This window comes from Chrysemys picta, chromosome 3 (genome assembly GCF_011386835.1).
Source record: "Chrysemys picta bellii isolate R12L10 chromosome 3, ASM1138683v2, whole genome shotgun sequence".
In the NCBI taxonomy this organism is placed as follows: domain Eukaryota; kingdom Metazoa; phylum Chordata; order Testudines; family Emydidae; genus Chrysemys; species Chrysemys picta.
The window spans coordinates 163,287,953-163,307,190 of record NC_088793.1 but is presented as its reverse complement, the minus strand read 5'-3'; the positions used below and the strand labels follow the sequence as shown (position 1 = coordinate 163,307,190).

The 19,238-nt window shown below is 40.5% G+C and overlaps 1 protein-coding gene across 11 annotated transcripts in view; it reads right to left on the bottom strand.

Annotated features, from left to right (window-relative positions):
- ESRRG (estrogen related receptor gamma) overlaps positions 1 to 19,238 on the bottom strand; it is a 471,624-nt gene that overhangs the window by 407,648 nt on the left and 44,738 nt on the right. The gene's annotated exons all lie outside the window — the stretch shown is intronic.

The window sequence follows — 19,238 nt, the reverse complement described above, 5'->3', positions numbered from 1 at the left end:
ACTTTTAATCAGGTATCAGAGGGGTAGCCGTGTTTGTCACTTTTTACAGATCCAGACTAAGAGTCCTGTGGCACCTTATAGACTAACAGATGTATTGGAGCATGAGCTTTCAAAAGCTTATGCTCCAATTTCGTCTGTTAGTCTAGAAGGTGCCACGGGACAATTTGTCGCTTTAATCAGCAGATCTCAAAGCACTTTACAGAGGAGGTCAGTATTACTACCCCCATTTTACAGAAATGTAAACTGAAAACAGAGGAGAAGAGAAGAGAAGAGAGGAGAAGAGAAGAGAAGTAACATGCCCAAGCTCACACAGCAGGCCGGGGCAGAGCTGGGAATAAAACCCAGGTCCTCCTGAGTCCTAGTCAGGCACTCTACCCACGGGGGCCACACTATTTGCATGACATAGTGCTATTCAGCATGAGTAAGAATAGCACCTTAATTAGTAAATATGCAACAAAACAAACTTGACTGAAACATCACCCAATCCCAGAATTTTTATAAATGGCTCCCCACCAGCTAGGAGTTAATGGCGCCCCCACAACAATGTAATTTTCACCTTCTGCGTACCAAGCACCAAATTCATTTGCAAAACTTTAGTAAAATACTGCAAAGCAAGCCCAAGAGATATGGTGACAAATATATATTTCTGGGATGCTCTTATAGTCATTTAGAAAAGGAAGCTGACATGAGCCACAGCTTAAACTTAGCAGGAATTTTAGTGTTTATTCACTAGTCACAAAAAATGGCAACTTTTTAGAGGCTTAGGGCTAGATCCTGCACACCTTATCCACCCAAAGGAGCTACTGAAATCAATGGGAGTTGTGGGCATGTGAGGAATTCATGATTGGCTCTGTAATGAATGTGATGATCGGTTAAATTAAGGCAACCACCATCTAGACTTTCTATTCTAGGTGGACATAAAATGACATTGATTCCAGGAAATGGTGATATACAGCAAGACTATATCAGCCTTTGACTGAAAGCTAAATTCATTGTTGGGCTATTCTATGCTTTCAGACAGTATCATTTGATTCGAGGGAACAAAGCATCTATAAACCACATCTTTTCAATTAATGGTTTAAAAGGCACCTACTATGAAAAAAAAAAAAGTGCTCTAACAGTGGTCAATATGCCCCCCTGCCTCCTACACACACACACATACACACACTTTAAAAAAAAAAAAAAAGAGAGAGAGAGAGAGAGAGAATATGCAGCAGAGGCCACATTAGACATCCAGAAAGACACAATTTTTTTGGACCAGCCTGAGAATGATCTTTTCTCCATATCATCTTTAATTCAAAAGTAATTTTTTCAAACCACTGGTGCTCAGAGTAAAAACAAGTTCTCTTGAAGACTCAGAAAAGGAATTAATTCCAACCCTTACCTTTGGCACCTTAAAGTCTTTTGGCCATGACTTACCTGTATAAATAGAAAGAACTAATTTACTACAGAAATGCCCATGGGCAAACATGTTCTGGCTAATGAAGTGTTCAGCTTTTGCATGATTAACCAGCTGGTGGGGGTGGTGTAAAAATCACAAGGCATAAAATAATAAGAAAAATTGATTAACAGCTCTCTTTTAAAGTACTCCATGAAAAATTTCCTTATTTTTTATTCAGTAGCTTGGAAAGTGACTATGTGGAAAGACAGATTCAAATGACTTACCAGAGAACCAAGCAGGGACTGTGTCAGGCATTCATTCCTTCAAGACTCACATTGCAGGGAAGCTCAAATGAAAGTAAGAACACCAACCAGCTCTACAGTTGGATTACTTACATAACAGGTCTTGCCACTTGTCACAAAGTTAATTTTCTAATATATTGCGAAATACATTATATAAAGTTAAAAACTATGACTGTGCTTTGTGTCAATTCAGTTTCCTCCCCAGTGTTCTAGGCTTGAGCACCTTATTTGGCTTCCGCTACTATAGCAAGGCCAATTCATTAAAAAGTACATATGCTTGAGCCAAAGTACTCCCACACTTTACTCAGAAAAAAAGCCGTTCCAGCCACACATTTATGCCAAGCTAAGGACAGAGGTGGTTTTGGTACTCACTGAGAGTGAAATCCATACCCTGTACAAAGGGTCCCCCTCCACCCTCACATTTAAGGGTGTACCACTTAAGCCCTCCAAATAGGACTTGAGTTGGATTTAAATGATACATGGGTCTTGTCCTGGCTTTTTTGCACAGAAAGGAAAGTTCAGCCTTAAATTTCTGGTGAACTAGAGGCATATGTGCTGATGTGGCTTGAGAACAACCCAACCTCATGCACTATCCCTTCAGCTTGGTTGCACAACCAGTATCTAACATGCAATTAAACAAAAACAAAACAAACAAACAAAAATGAGTATTTACCATAGCATGGAGCTATTTCAAAGATGCAAATACTTTCTTAAATGACTGCATTTACCTATATATAATGTGAAGGTGCCAAGCATTAAAGGTGAAAAATTATGATCATTTCCAGTAGTCAATGTCACTCTCATAGGTAACAGGTTGTCATAGTCCAGGGGTTCTCAAACTGGGGCTTGGGACCCCTCAGGGGGTTGTGAGGGCATTACATGGCGGGGGTGTTACAAGCAGTCAACCTCCACCCCAAGCCCCGCTTGCCTCCAGCATTTATAATGCTGTTAAATATATTAACAAGTGTGTTTAATTTATGGGGGGTGGGGGGGGTCGCACTCAGGGGCTTGCAATGTGAAAGGGGTCACCAGTAAAAAAGTTTGAGACCCGCTTCATCTTTGCTTCTTTACAGTAAATAAAATTGCTTAGCTTTCTTCTTTACTTCCTTGAGAGAGAAAAAAAAAAGCTGAACTGGTTAACAGGTATGGAAAATGGGACAGGTGAGTGGATTTGCATCAGGTAGTCCATTTTTTTTTTTATCATGTTGATATTTCGTTCTTGCACTGAGAATGCAGCTCTAGCTTAGATACTGGTACTTCACAGACTGGGAATCTGTGTGAATTCCCTTTGGCAACCATCATATTTGATATTAAAACAACCACAGATTGCCTCCCCCAAGCTTCCTATGTGTAGCTGCATATGAATGCAAGTGTACAACATGCATCAAGCTTATGCACTCAGTTACACATAATTCTTAGGGATAGCAATCCTTCCCTTATTAAACATAGAAAGAGAACCCATCTACAAAAGGAACTAAAAGATATTCTGAGCACAGAACCAAAACAGAACACTGAAGCGCTTATTCTTTCTTTTAGAGACTACTCCATTCATTTCAATTAATAGTTTCCTAGATTCACTCTCTCTCTCTCTCGGAAAACCACATAAGAAAGGTTGCTCATCTTGCAGAATGAGAGTCCCCGGAAAAGTTACTGCTTAAACACACACAGTCCATTCAGTCATCCAAAGATGATGAGCCTTCATATAAGAGACTAGGTCAGACTGAAGGGGAAGTTGATGGGATAGCATTGCAACTGTTGCATCTCAGTCACCTATTTTCCTCTTTATCTTGCAAATCTAAGATCTTGCCAGTCATTTTAATTGTAATCATTCTACTCTCATAATCTCAAAGAACGCCTAAAGCTTTAGTGTATGGTTTTGTTTAAAAAAAGACCATGCTGGCGAGGTGGATTTTTCCATACTTGCATAGTTCTGGCTTTCTGAGCCTCCCTTAACCTTTTGGAAACATTTCTACATATTAACACTTAGTAAAGTGGGCACAGAGCTGACACAAGCAAACAAAAATAGAGGAAAACTGATAACGCTGGAATGAAGCAACATTTCCGTTCACGCATCAATTTGGAAGGTGGTTTCTTTTCTCCCATTGAACAGAGGAACCCTCAATAAAATACAAAAAGTGCGAGTTCCAGCAAGGTAAGAGATTTTATTTTTCTCTAATGTCTACAGTCAACCTTGAATCATAAGCAGTGATTTCTAGAATGTCAGTTATTTCTAATTCTGATCAGCTCAGACTGACCACATTAAGGGTTGTAATCGTGTTCGAAGCTATTTTCAAACACGTTCACAGCCTAATAAGGTTGTAACATGATTTGCATCTTCACTTGTTAAGAAACTATTCTTTAGACTTCCTAAGGGCCATATCTGAAGCACAGTTGTGGCTAGTATGGTTTAAAATAAATAAATAAATACCTGTCCAACACTGACAGGGAAGCCTTATTAAAATGATGTCACCTAAAAGCATGTTGGAAAACAGTTGTCAAGCACATTTGTTGTAAGGGTGCAAGAATAAATAATAAAAACTCAGAGTATCCTACAGTGTCCTCTAGCCCAGGATCTCAAAGTGCTTTAGAAACACTAAATAATTAAGCCTCACAGCACCACTGAGAGGTGAGAATTATCACCCCCACTTTACATATATGGATCTAGAGATACAGAAAGGCTAAGTAACTTCTTTGACCACACTCACCTTGCTTCTACTGTGTTAAACATGAACATGTAGGCTCAGCACAGGATCTGGGCCACTCATATGGCACAGCACAGGAGGTGGGAGTAAAGGAAAGTTGCTTTATGGCACCTTTACCCCTTCCAGTTTAAATGCTCCTTCTAGGGCTTATGTGGCTCCCAGGATAGGTGCTTCCCCAAAGCTAACAATGGGCTGCACAGCAGCTAGGAATAGCTACTGCAGAGAGCAGCCAATAGGGCTGCTTATGCCATCACTGCCCCACCCCATAGTAGGGCTATTTTCTCAGAGTTCCTTCTGCCCCCTTTAGCAGCATAAAAGGCCCTTGGGGACACATAAAATGGGGCAGGTTTTGTTTTGTTTTTTTGAAAATTCACCAGCAACATTATTAAATCTAAATACAGACGCTAGCATCCATGTGTAATGGGTATAAGGGCAAGAATGATGAGCCAAAGAATTATTGTCACAATATGCCATGCTAAGCTCGCAGTTCTAATGCCAATGTAAGTGATTCTATAAATGTTAATGTTGTGTGTTCTTGATTATTTTATACCGTCCTCAGTAGGCAAAATTAAATTTTTGTTCTTTAGAAAGATAAAAATGGTTGTCAGTGAGCCAAGCATGAAATTCACCCTAGCACAGAAATTCCACATAAGGAGATACATGCCGCTGAAGCCCCACTCAAGATCTTAGGATATCATTGCTTTGCATGCTCAACTACAGGTATTCATTTCTAATCTTCAGCTTCTTGTAGTATGGTCTCTTACAACTGTTTCCAAACCCGTTACTGAAAGACTGTATCCAAGGAAGGAATATGTTTATATTATGGATAAATAGAGAAAAAACATAAAAATCATCCTCTCCAGTGCAGAATAGAGCTGCTAAAATTAGTCACTGGACTTTCTCCTTTAAATCTAGCCACTGACCAACCATCCTTTTGATCTCAAAGCAGTAAAAAGCTCCTTTAAGAAAAAAAAAATTGATGTCAGTTCAGCGTGTAGAATCCCACTCAAAACGTCACTGTAAGAGTGTGTTTGTTTTTTTTAAAGCAGCAACTTTTGCTCCAGTGTCAAGCAACTGTACAAGCACAGAGAACTGAAATGCACTTTCACCCCCTGCTAGAGGTGACAAGTGAGTCCTTCTAAAATTGCAGGCACACGCTCCCAGTGCAGGTGTTTGTAAACAAGTTTGGAAATATTTCTAATTATAAGCCATCAGAACTAAAATTAGAAGTCCAATCTGTTAGCTTTAAAAAAAGAACTTCCAAAAGGGTTCATCAAGTGAGATCAGTCAGTGGGGTTTAATTTAATGGCAAGAGTAGCACTCCTGTGACACAGAGTGATGTGCTGCTCTCCCTCAGACTTTCCACTCTAGAATGACTTATCTTTTTATTTGCTCGTGAAGAAAGTCACAGTTTCAGTCCGCTCTCGTGTTAGGACGCTGTACACTTTGACATGCGATATTAATAAGACATCCATTATTCATGGCCTCATTTCTCCCATATATTCTATTAGAAATGTTAAAAATATACTCTCATAAGTTCTGAATTTCTCTTTGCCTCCAGCATCAAGTTGAGTTTTGATTCTGAACAGCCAATGTTTCTTGGCAATCCTAAAAAACAAATAGAACTATTTATGAAGTGTTCACTAATGAATCTGACCATCCATTGGGAGACACAGATGACTTGAGGGAGCCTCATATTTGTGGATACGGAGCTCGAAATTAATCCCACAAGACAGATTCGCGGTAAGATTTTTGGTAAATTGTGGATGAGAGGGATTCTGTCTGGGTATAATTCATCTATGACGTGGAAGGCTCCCAAAAGGCCTTCCAAGCCACTGTATCCTACCTTGGGGCTGGCCCTGCATAACTTCCCTGGGATGGAACCAGGGACGGGTCATGGAATTCAAAATTGATGTGGGCTTGGTGGCCCCAACACAATGAATAAGTGGCATAGAGGGCCTGTGACCACCACTCCAGCCCATACCTGGAAATGCAGCTGCAAGAGGATTTGCATCTTAGGATATGTCTACATGGGGATAAAAGCCCCATCAGCTGACTTGGCCTGTGGGGCTACAAATTGCTGTGTAGCTGTTCGGGCTCAGGCTAGAGACCAAGCTCTGGGCCACTGAATGTCTATATAGCAATATTTCTGCCAGGAACCCAAGCCGCATGAGCCCAAGTCAGCTGAGCGGGGCCTGCTGTGGGTTTTTTATTCCTGTGGAGCCATACCCAGAGATACATATCAGATAGAGGCTGATCCTGTAGTCCTTGCACAGCTGTGACTGAGCCCTGCGTGTGTCATGAGAGAGCTGGCCAGGTGAAAAGCTGGATTTTATCTCTAACTGAGCATTCTCATCCAAATCAGGGGCATAATTATTTTTAGTAAAAAGGTACATGTTGGTCCTTTCCATGTTCACATGATTTCTTTAAAGAAGTTAAATGACAATAACTTTTAAAGCATTATAATCACTTCCTCCAAATGAGTCTATGCCGGTAATTCCTTACGAACCCTGTGATTACCTGTATGAGTAAGAGATGGAGGATTGGGCCCTATGACTTCAATGCAGGGGTTACAGTAACAGGGAGCGGGGTGAGAGCACAGCTCACCTACCTCTGATCAAAGCAGAGGGAAGCTGCCCCTCTTCTCCCTGGCTTGGGAAAGAGGTGCTTCCCCACAGCTCCTCCTCCTTGGCTGGTGCATTGAAAGCTCCCCCTTCCATTCAGTATAGTCTGTGTTAAAGACCACTTCATTGGAAGTGAGTAAAGACAGCAGGTTCGAACCCTAGGTCAATGGGATAGGCTTGCTGCTGGAAAGGAACAGCAAAATGGCACCTTTAAAGATTCATTCAGTTATGAAGTTATTATGCCATTAAGCGATATTTCTAAAAAAGGGTTTTTTAAAATTCAGCTATAGATGCATTATCATACATGATATACACACACTCAGACACTGTAATATATATTCTTTGTTAGTAATCCCATTGTCATTTAATTGAAAATCAGTATGAAGACTGCTAATCTCTACCAACACACCTGCTTTTTGAAATAGCAATGGAGTTTCAGCATGTTCCCTTACTGTGTTCAGCTGGAAAAATATTTTCTTAAATGAGATTGTGTTGGAGCTATGTTTGCAAATATAAAAAAAGGCCAAGGTTTTCTTTGTGTATATAAATATTTTAATTAAAAATATATGTATGTATTTAGGAGATTTTGCATCAAAGACTAGATCAGCAAGGGCAATTAACCCATTAGAGGGTGGTGGGGTTTTTTTGTTTTTTTAATATCTTAGATAAAAGAAAAATCTACACACAGGAAATTCTGACTCATTTAAATTAAATATCTGAGTACTAAAGAAATCTTGGCTTGAGACGGATTTCAAATATATTCTGAGAGCATGAAAGCAGCACAAAATGCATATATCTGACTGCCACAAATAGCTGAAAAAGACCATAGAAGAAAGCCTACTGGGTTACAAAAGTAAAGTGTAAGCCATTAACTGCTAATTAGAAGCATCAGAAGCAAACTTTGCTGCAATAAGAGCTGTCCCTTAAGTAGATGTTTCTGTAACCATTTAAAGGCACAGGGTTTCTCCAGTTGCTGAGACTGGAGCTTGGATGGTTTCATCATAAAGGCCATGTGAAAAGAGACTGTGGCACTTGGCCATGTTACCCAGCTGTTTTCTAAATATGATGACAGGTGCCATATTTTCCATTTGATCGTGGAACGTAATACGTCTTCAAACAAAATTTTCCCCAACTAGACTGGTGCAGTTACATTTCAGAGATTCAACTACAAGAATGTTCACCCACCCTCCAGAGAAATATTACACAGTGTTTCTTTTGACAAATATTTATCTTAATTTTTAAGAGTCAGATTTGGGGGGCGAGTATTTAAACTATTATAAGGGGGGAAATTAGAATTTGGTAATAGATCATTTTTTAAATCCTAAGGTAAAAGGATTTTAGCATTCACAAATAGGATAGATCACAGACTTGCAATATCTTAGAAAAAAAAATAAGGTCCTCTTCCTCTCAGCCCCATACCTCTTGAGGGATTGAAAGCAGGATGTTTTATCCTGGGGACTTCCCTTTTCTTTATTTGATTAAATGGCCAGAGTAGACTTATGTCGTGACTTAAGGATGCCCTGCCTGCCAAAGGGCCTACGGGCTAGGGCAGGAAAAGTTACTCTGAAAGAGTTGGGGTGGCTGTGCCACAATTCACAGCACTAAGAAGCCAAGAAACAAGGTCTCAGCTAAGGACACAAGAGAGACAAAGAGAAAATGCCTTGTGGAAGAAGGATGGCAAAGTCAAAAAGATCCAAATCTAGCCCAGTTCAATGCAATCCCTTAGCAGCAGCAAGCAAGCACTGGATAAAGATGCAGAAAAATACCAGGTGAAGGATTAAGGAGCAGTCCTCTGCCCTCCTCCAGTAAAGGAATGATAAAACTAGCTTTAGATGGGGTACTATAAGTCCAAGCTTCAGGCTGTTGATCAATTGCAGGGACAGCAATATGGCTGATACAGAATCAATGACATTCAGAATAAGGTTTGGGGAAGACTAGACCGGCTGACCTGATACTTCGGAAAGTATGATGAGGGTCCAGTCAGCAAATGATGGAAGGGAGCTAGAGTGGGACAGGAAGTAATGGAGTTTATGCTCTTCCTCAGACCTATACACATGAGGATGAGGAACTGGCTAAAGAGATTAAGGGTGGTTAAAACAGAGTAATTTTCTAAAACTAAACCACCAGAAATATACAACAGATATGGGGAAATTATATTTAAGACCTAAACACCTTAAATGTTAATTAATCCTCACAATATCCTTGTGAGATAGGTAGGTAAATATTATCCCCATTCTACAAATAGGGAAACAAACCCCAAAAGACCCAAAGCCACAGCAGAAGACAGTGTCAAAGACAGGATGAGAAACTCAATAGTCATCAAGCTCAGGCCACAAAGTGTTCCAAAAGACATGTAAGAGATCAACATCGAGGGCAATCCCACTAGGGGAGTAGACAACATGTTCCTTTTCAACAATATGAATTAAGGTTATTTTGAGAATACCAGCAGATAACAATGAGAGAAATCAAACAGCATGGTGGATGCTGCCTTATCTTATGAGAGCAGATACCTCTACTGTGGAGGAGCACATGGTCTGCAGCACAAGATACTCCTGGGGGAATTCTGTGCCATTGCACACGTGCAGAATTCATGTCCGTCCCCCCACCCCACCCCAGATTTTTTTCTCTGCAGAAAATAGATTCTGTCAGAGAGATGCTGCAGTTACACTTTTCGCTCATCAGGGGCTGCTGTGTCACCAAAAGAGAGGGCTGTTGGCTCACTGGCCAGAGCAGCCAGCCGTGGACAGGGAGGGGGCAGTGGCTGCATTCCTCACAGCGCCCTGCTCACGGGGCCAGGTGAGGAGGCACAGGATATGGGGAAGATAGACAGAGTGAGGCACACAGGGCTACGGGGAAGGGGGCACATCAACTGAGGTTCAGAACAACTAGTGGGGTGACAGCACTGAGCCGGGGCTGAATGGGAGTAGAGGTACAGGGCCACATGGGAATGGGGGGGGAAGAGGGTGGCTGAATGGGGGTGCAGGACCACATGGGGACAAGGCAGATGCACCTGATAGAATGGGGGAAGGTAGGGGTCAGCAAGGGTCTGCATGGGGGAGGTTATTTAACTCCCTCAGAATCCCTCCCCACCTCCCAAAAAAGCCCTGCTCCATACTTCTCCCACCCACACCCAACAATCCTCCAGGTTCACTCCCAGGCTCCTTCCTAGCAATTACTTCCCTCTCCCTCAGCTCCTCTATTACCCCTGCAGGGCTGGCTCCAGGGTTTTGGCCGCCCCAAGCAGCCAAACAAACAAACAAACAAACAAAAAAACAAAACAAAAAAGCTGCGATCGCGATCTGCGGCGGCAATTCAGCGGGAGGTCCTTCGCTCCGAGCAGGAGTGAGGGACCGTCCGCCGAATTGCTGCCGAACAGCTGAATGTGCCGCCCCTCTCCGAAGTGGCCGCCCCAAGCACCTGCTTGGTAAGCTGGTGCCTGTAGCCGGCCCTGTATCCCTGACTCCCCCAAGCCTTTGCACTGTTTCTGAGGCATGTGGAAAATACATTTCTGTATTGTAGTTTAAATGAATTATTGCTCAAAGTTCTGTATTAATATGCCTAGTAAAGAATCCATTTATCAAAAAAAAAAAAAAAAAAAAAAAAAAAAAACATTTTCTGAATCTTTTTTGTTGTTTATTATTACAGACATACTTGATGTCAAGTATTTGAAATAAATTTCCAAAATAATTGAAACCAGTGTGATGATGTTCTGTTATTTTGACAAATAAAATATGCAGAATTTTAAAATATTGTGCACAGAATTTTTAATTTTTTTGGTGCAGAATTCCCCCAGGAATAACAAGAAGGTGGGAAGATATTATGTAGGTACTGAGGGGACTCCTACATTGCACTAATGGCACTTCCATCAACATAGAAGGTAGGAGGCAGGCATGATGCGACTGAATTAAGGAATAAAACTTGATGGGGAAAAGCATAATCTTTCTGATAATGAGACTGGCAGGTAACGTAGGTGTAAACAGACAAACCCAATGCTTGTGCTTCTTCAGTAACTGCTGTTAGCAGTTATTCTAACAGAGGAAATAAATGATTCTTTTAGAGGGAGAAATCCCATGTCAATGTTGTAGGCATAGAACAGGGTTCTAGGAAACCTGATGCACTAGAGAAAGAACAAGGAGCACAGTTTCAGTTGCCCTGTTGGACCATGATACCTGTGAAGTCTTGTGCATAGTTAGTCCAACTTAGGGTTGCCAGGTGATATGAATGAGAAAATACAGTGTACGCAGCTCAACCATATATTCTTGCTTATGCATGATAAAGAGGAGGTAAAAGATCTAGCAGATACATGTAGGAGACTGGCACAAAAGAATCCCAAAAGCAGTGAAGATAATCACCAATAGACAGCAGCTTTGATGTGAGCGATCATTACCTGGGGAAAAGAGACCAGGGATTTTCTATAGGCTTCTAGGATTTTTTTTTCTTTCCTTCACTGCATGTCTATCTAGAGGCAGTGTTGCCTAGTGAATAGAGCAATGAACTGAGAATCAGGAGATCTAGGTTCTGTTCCTGGAACTGCCACTGGCCTAGAGCATCACCTTCGGAAAGTTATTCTCTGCTCTGTGCCTCGGTTTCCCTATAAGTAAAATGGGAATAAAGATACTGACCGCCTTTGTAAAGTGCTTAGCAATCTACTGATGACAAGTATAAGACCTAGATTGTTATTATATAGTTGTACCACTCCCATTACCCTAATATCCTGGAAAAATCCTGCGCATTATTCAAGTATCTGGAGAAGATCAAGAATTCTGATGTTACTTTTAAGGCCAATGTGTGGCTGAGGTACAGCGTGCAATTTAGGTGGAGGATGGGATGGACTGGGATGGGGTAGAGAAAGACAGCATTGTACAAAATGCTTTCATCAGCAAACAGAACAGACTCCTAGCCCCAAATAATGCAGCAGGTGCTCCAGAAGGCTGTTTACTAACAGTTTGATTGTGAGTGGTACAGAAACTGCAAATTTAGGCATAAATGCTCCAGGCCATTAGCAGGTGCTTCAAGCAGTCATCCAAATCAAAGCAAGACAGTGGAAAAAGCCAAGAGTTGATTAAAGGGGCCTGCAAAGAGCATAAATTCCAGTGAGGGCAGATAAAATGTTTTCCTGGTTGTTGAAATCGGCTGACAACACACCCAATTGCTGTGTACAGGTTTTGTGGAGGGTTTAAACCATCTTACTCAGGCCCCAAGATGAAATGTTGGCAAGGAAGCTGAGATCAGCAGTTATATGTCCTCAGGTGGTTAGAGGCAAGATAGAAAAGAACTGGCATGTGGGGAGAATAATGGGCCTGTTTGATAACGCTCCACTTGAGCATATGAGGGTTTCCCCTGTGGGTATTGTCCCGAAGAAAGCTTCAGGCAAGTTTACGCTGATTCATCACTTGTCACATCCAGAAGGTGAGTCAGTTAATGATTACATCGACTCTCTTTTGAGTTCGGTTTCATATGCATCTTTCCAATCAAGCAAGTGCATGCTCTTGCAGTCAAACATCCCAATCAGGACAAGGGTCCATATGGAATCTGCTTTTCAATTGCTGCTGGAACACGTATATGGTTTTAGTTCTCAGGATTGCATTGACAATCTGAATTTACAAACTACATTTTTTTGGATAAAAACAGACTCCTGGACTGTAATATTTTGCAGCACCTTCTATAACCACTTCTTTTATCAGAGTATACAACTCTGGGGCTTGAATTTGGGTTAGTTTCTGGAGGGCCCATCACATCAGAAAGTGAAGTAGAAGACACTGGTGAAGTAGCTAATGAATTTGGAGTAAAAAAATAAAAACAGATGGTCCAAGTCCAGCACAGACACTAGGGTCTTGAGTTCTTTCTTGGAAAATGAATTCTAACCTCCCCATGGATAAACTCAGTGGACTGAATTCAACCTGCCAGAACACCATTGACTTCAGTTGTGTTACACTAGGGGTGAGCTTGGACCAGTGAGTTCAAGCAGTTGCTGGTGCAGGTTGTAACAGCCAATAGGTTTTCCTTTAAAGCATGTGGTCATTTTAACTTCATTGGTAACGTGCTGCAGATTGAGATTTTTGTCAGCTGCTGGGGGCTAGCTGGCTTGACAGCAGGAGAGAAACAATGCCTTTAATCAGAGTAACACAAGTCAATATACAAGAAGATATTTCCAGCTGCTCTGTGCTTCTGGAGATGTGATACCATGCTATATTTTGGTAGGTGTTTCTGACAAAATGTGCATGAAACCTGCTGGTTCTGCAAGTATCTCTTCATATCCCATATATAGGGGAGATCCTCCTGGAAGTCACACAAGCCCCAACCATATTTTTCACAAGCTACTGTTACTTTCCAATATAGGGCATTGTAGGAGCTGATAAAAATCTATCAGTGAACTTATGTGAGAATACTTCAGGAGGAAGCAGCATTGCTGTTTATTTCAGGCATCCATAGCATGCAGAGGCCTGGCTACGGTTTTAAAAAGAGCGTATCTGAAGTACATTATGTTCGTTAAACTATTGTCTATAAAGCAAATTTGGCCACCCACTGGAATCACCTGAGGAATATGTTGTATCTGACAACTTGTGGCCACACACTAGACTAGACTTAACCAATTAGGAGGGTGTCCCATCCTGTTTCTGTATTGGTCATGTGTCCCCGCACATTGTCACAGCCAAGTCCCAGGGACTTTCATGGTCTGTGGGCAGCAAATCGGGTGAGCCAAAAGGAAAGGTTCCACCTGGCTGAGCCAGCAGGAGCTATATTAAGTTTGTCTCAGCTGGAGGTCATTCTGCATATTTTGAAGGGTGCTCTTTCAGTAGCTGTTCAAGCAATCCGTGGTCAGAAACTAAGGATGTTATTTTCAGAGGTGCAGAACACCCAGAACACTGACCACCTTTGAAACCTGTCCCTAAGTATCAAAGGTTTTAGATTCTGAAGTGTTTACGCCTGCATATTTCCTTCGGGGCCAAACAGGTTTTAAGTGTTGCTAAGCCAATTGCTCAGTCTGTCATTTCCACTGCTCTTGATTGAGATGATCTGCTGCTGAGCTCGCAGCAAAGATGAACTTGTCCAATTCCAGATTTCTTTTAGATGCTTTGTGGCCAAGGGGCTTTGCTATGGAAATTGGTGGCTGCCATCATCTGTTAGGCATGTAGTTAGGAGGCACTAACATATTTCCTTCAAGAAGGAAAAAAGGTGAATGAAAATACATGGTCAATCCCAATGGAATACATACTCTTGTGCTTAGTGTCACTTTACAAGCAAGGCCTGGACTATTCCTTAGCAGCTGTGAGATTGTCAGCAGTAAGCTTCTTTACAAAGCTTGGTGGCATATGGAATATATTGCTTGTCTCTTACTACAGAAGAAAAAAAATTGCTGGAGAATTGAGCTAGGAAAGGGAAGCAGATGCCTGATAAAGAAAGAATCCATCATGCATCAAGTGCTTATGGACTTTCTGGAAACTCTGGACAAGGGTATTTTCAAGACCAATTTCTTTTCAGATTAGTCAAATAGCATTTTGGAGGAGCTACTTGACCACTGATATGGACTGCCTCCTTCAAAAATGAGTAGCTGAACTCATGCAACTGCAGGATAATATAACATTCAATGACTCATTAGCCTACACATTCACTATTCCTAAGCAATTCTAAAAAGGAGAATGGCCCTCTTCTGCAAGTCAGAACCAGAACAATATCCGGTTCTTATATTTAATGTTTTAGGAAAGGATTTTTTTCCCCCATACATGTTCTGACCCAGCAGATTTTGGCACAATACTGGTTCCTCAAGTTCACAGCTGGACTTGCCAAAGAGAGGATTAAGCAAAAACAGGTGGCATTCTGGTGAATTTATACAATGTTAAACCACAAATGGAGGCACAGAATAGGAACAAGGTCAGGCAGTTATTTCCATGTTTATGTTCTCTCTACAGCAGATACCCAATAGGCAAGGAAGCAGAAATAGATTTGTGGGCATTTGTTTGAGTCCTGGGTGCAATAGAAAAGTAGTTTTCAAAATGATGGTGCACAGCTGGAGAAAACCAAACTACAGGAAAAGGGGGAATGATGGGGGATCAATTATACACACTGCTTTCTAAGTCTATCTTCCGACATGATGGCTGACATTTAAGGAAGGAATGAGAAGAAAACTATGACTACTAGGAAGGTGTTTGAAAAAACTGCATTGACCAACAACATCATATTGTAGGAAACAAGGAGATAGGTGAAGTGCATAAGGTTCATACAGAAGAACAGAAGAGAAATCTATGCAGAAAGATTGTGTTGTGAGCTTTCCAGGGAGCTGGTAATTTCTTACAATACACTGCACATATTATTCCTTCCAGATAGTGATCAGCTCTCAGAGATCTCAGCTTGTATTTATAGAACTCCCTGGAGATTATGCTTTTCAATGCCATGTGGGGTGACACAGTAAGGAATTGCTGGTCAGATCTGTGGTGGATGGAATTTAGGTGCTATCCATTAGTTTTATGTCACCTCCATGAAGTTCTGTCTGTTTGTCACTGAAGTAGCCTTGATCTGGAAAAGGGACTGGGATGGATCTTTTCCAGTACACAGGAGTAGTCCCAGACAAATGAATGCTAAGGGGGGGAGAGTGTTTGTTCCTGTCACATCTGCATAGTGACATTGGATGGGACTGGAGTTATTTCAGAGGTATTTGAAGGTATCCATAAAATTATTTGTTCATGTTAATGATGATCTATTACAATATGCTGGTTATTTATGTAACTTTACTCTGTGTAAATAAATGCCATGTCCTTTAACTTTCAGTAGCTCGGGCATGAGAAAGAAAAAGGAGGCCAAAGGAAAATGCCAGTGCTAAAGCTCAAAGGGCTTTCCTAGTAGTCTCTTTTCATACAAAGCACAAACCATAAAATAAAATAAAAAAATAAAACCAATAAAGCCCACCATCTAACAAAGCAGGCTTAATACTACTTAACTCTTTTATAATGCTTTTCATCCAGAGAGCTCAAAGCCCTTTACAAAACATCAGTGGCAGAACCACAACTCAGTCCTTTGTCCCATCCACGGGACCACACTGCTTCCTTTAGGTGTATGCACATCTTCTATTAACTGGCAAGGGAAGAGGCACATGTTCACCAAAGGGCAATATTTCCCCTCATAAATTTACCATTGACTGCTTGCTTTTATTAACTTGTTCCAAATGTCTTGTGCTTAAATTAATAGATCACAATGTACTTATTTTGTTCCATGTAACATTGCATGTATAGGCAATATAGTACATAAGACATAATCTTCCTTTCAGTTACACAAGTGTGAGAGGATAATCAGGCCTATAAATTTGATTTACTTTCCTCCTCCCTAAGACTTTTCAGATCTCTTATATACAGAAGAAATAAATAGAATTTCCCTGACCATCAACACAAAATAAAAATTCCTGCACTATCATAGAGGAGGCAAACTGAAAACCATAAAGGTTTTATTAAAAATAGGGAAAGGTCAGTACTTTCCCCCCAAAGAAATAGCCAAAGCTCGTAGGAATTATTACAATACAATAGTTTCTTTATGAATTCAATCTCACAAAAAACCACAACAAATAAAAAAAAACTTGGATAAACTGAAAGTTTCACTTTCATTTTAGCTGAGGCTTTCCTTAAGAACTGGCAGGCACTAGATTTAGTACAGAACATATAAGTAAAACATGCCTTATCAACTGCATCTTCAGATCAGAAAATTACTGACTTGATCATTAGCCGAGTTCTGGTCTCAGCTACACCTGTGGAAATCTGGAGTAATTCCACTAACGGCAATGGAGTTACTCCAGATTTACACCACTGTAACGGAGATCAGAATTTGGCCTGTGTCTCTGGATTTTGAGTCTTTGTTGAATAACAAAATTCAGTATTAAGTATACATGGGCTACTGACACAACAGATATAACCTATATATATATATATATTGTATGTACAAAGACGAGTACATATCCAACCTCTGTGTCTGTGTTTGTAACTAAGGCATAGTTGTACAGGGGAAAGAAAAAAAAAAAAATCTAGATTTTACCTGTGGCTATCTCTGGTTAGAAGTGTTGGCAACTGAATTAATTCAAGTGAATTCACTGAATTAAAGGAATACTTGTAGTGCCTCTTAGTTAATGCTTTTCATTTTTCCATAATGGATAATCTAGCATTGGAATTAAGAGCCTTCCTAAAATGGAGTCCCCTTGTGTATGAATTCATTTCATTTCATTTGTTTTATTACTCCATTTTTATTGATATAGAACATTTTGGCTTTTTTTAGCATATCGTCATGATCTTCTCTCTTTCCCCATCTACCTGCCAACCTCAGAGGATCAGTATTAAAATAACCATATCTAAAAACTGTACCTTCCTGTGTAAGAGACCTTACAGAAGAGGAAAGGATAAAAAGCTGAGAGGTTCCCCATAGTCTCTACCTATTAAAGCCCACAGCTTACCAACAGCCTTACAGCAGGCCACATTTTGGTGACAAAGAACAGGTCTCTTCAATCAATTTTGCTGGGATGAGTGGTGTTGGTAATGCTCCCTTTTTACATTTCAGATCACACCATTTGCAGAAAAGTCCACAACATTCAGTTGCTCAAAAGCACACTATAGCATTATATAATTATCGGAGGCATTCTTTCATGGAGAAAGAAAACTGGCTCCAAAACACAATTCAGTGAAGAAATAAAGTGGGGGGGGGGGGAGAGAGGAAAAAGAGAGAGACAGCTTCTACTTAGGTGCTCAGTTATCAATGGATTTTATAAAAAAAAGAGTGAAATCTTATCAGTCTCAGTTAAGAATCATTTAAATCCATCCTATCTGGCCGCACACTGCCTCTTCCTTAAAATATTTTCTGCCATTACCAAGAAAGGAATAAGTTTCCATTCATCAAATGGATTAAGAGGAGGGGGGAAAGTCCTTGAAAAGAGTAATGCAGGGAAGCAGAAGGAAGGATTCAGTAAACTGCCAACCAAACAGAAGCACTCTGCTATCTCCCACTGTGAAGTAATAGTATCTGGGCTATAGATATGTTTGTCAAACATATCTATAGCACAGATAATTAAGTTAGTGCAGCAAACTATCTACATGCTTTGAAGTGTTCATGCAGTTGGTATACTAACCTTTCTTTCACCTGGTAGGTTAAGCTCACCATCTCCTCACACATATTTACAGGCTTGTGACCTATACTCCATCCTCATTATCACATCATTTATGGTGGCTAACCATGTTGGAACTGATATTCAAGGTTTTGTTATAAATAAAAGTGATTAAAAGGGGAGCCTAAGTAAGAGCCCTATATCAGTGAGAAATACTTTGTATGTCTATAAGACCTTTCACTCAAGACGCTCAAAGCACTTTACAAACATACTGCACAATACTCCTACAAGGTAGGTATTTATTATTATTATCGTCCCTATTTATAGATCTATTTTATGATTAGTGTCCAAGAGTCTTGACTCCCTATCCGCTGATCATTAGAACTAAAACACATTCTCTCCTTGTTAGTCAAAGAAAATACTTTTAATAGTTAATAAAATCACCACAGATATCTCAATTGCTGTGCTGAAATCACATAATGTGATGGGCAAGATTATAAAATAGAAGAATCTGAAGACTGTCTATGGCATTTGTAAGGCATGCTGCTCTGATTTGGGGACCATGCAGCCCTTCCCAAGTGAATTCTCTTTTCAGCTATCTGAAGCAGAATTGCATCTGCTATTGTGGGAAAGACTACCCCACCCCTTGGTAAGTCTGGAGTACCCCTTACTGCTAATATATGCTTTCTTTTGGTGCTAAGAACATTTATTTCTAGTAAGATTTTTAAACTCCTTGATATCTTCCATTTCAGTTTTGGTAACAACCTAAGTATTTGATGCTAGACCAGCTTGGAATGGTCAAACCTAAGCCCTGACAAATTTATAGTATGCCTCTCCCACAATGGGTCTGCACCTTTTCGGATTAATGGGGCTGAAAACCCCTAATGTAGACAAGGCCATAAAGGACAATGTGAGAAAGTCTGCACTGCAAATCTCCTTGTAATACCTGTCCTGTGGGTAAACAGAGGCTTTTATTCTCCAGGGACATCAGACATCTTTCCTGAGCACTTTAAAACATTCCCTAAAATTAATAGAAAAACCTCTTGCTGCATTTTGTTGTTACCATACTGTACCCTTGTCTTTTTTTTTTAACAGTTTTTAATTACGGTATATTTATAGTCCCTGGTGTTTCAATCTATAGGGTAATAACTGGCC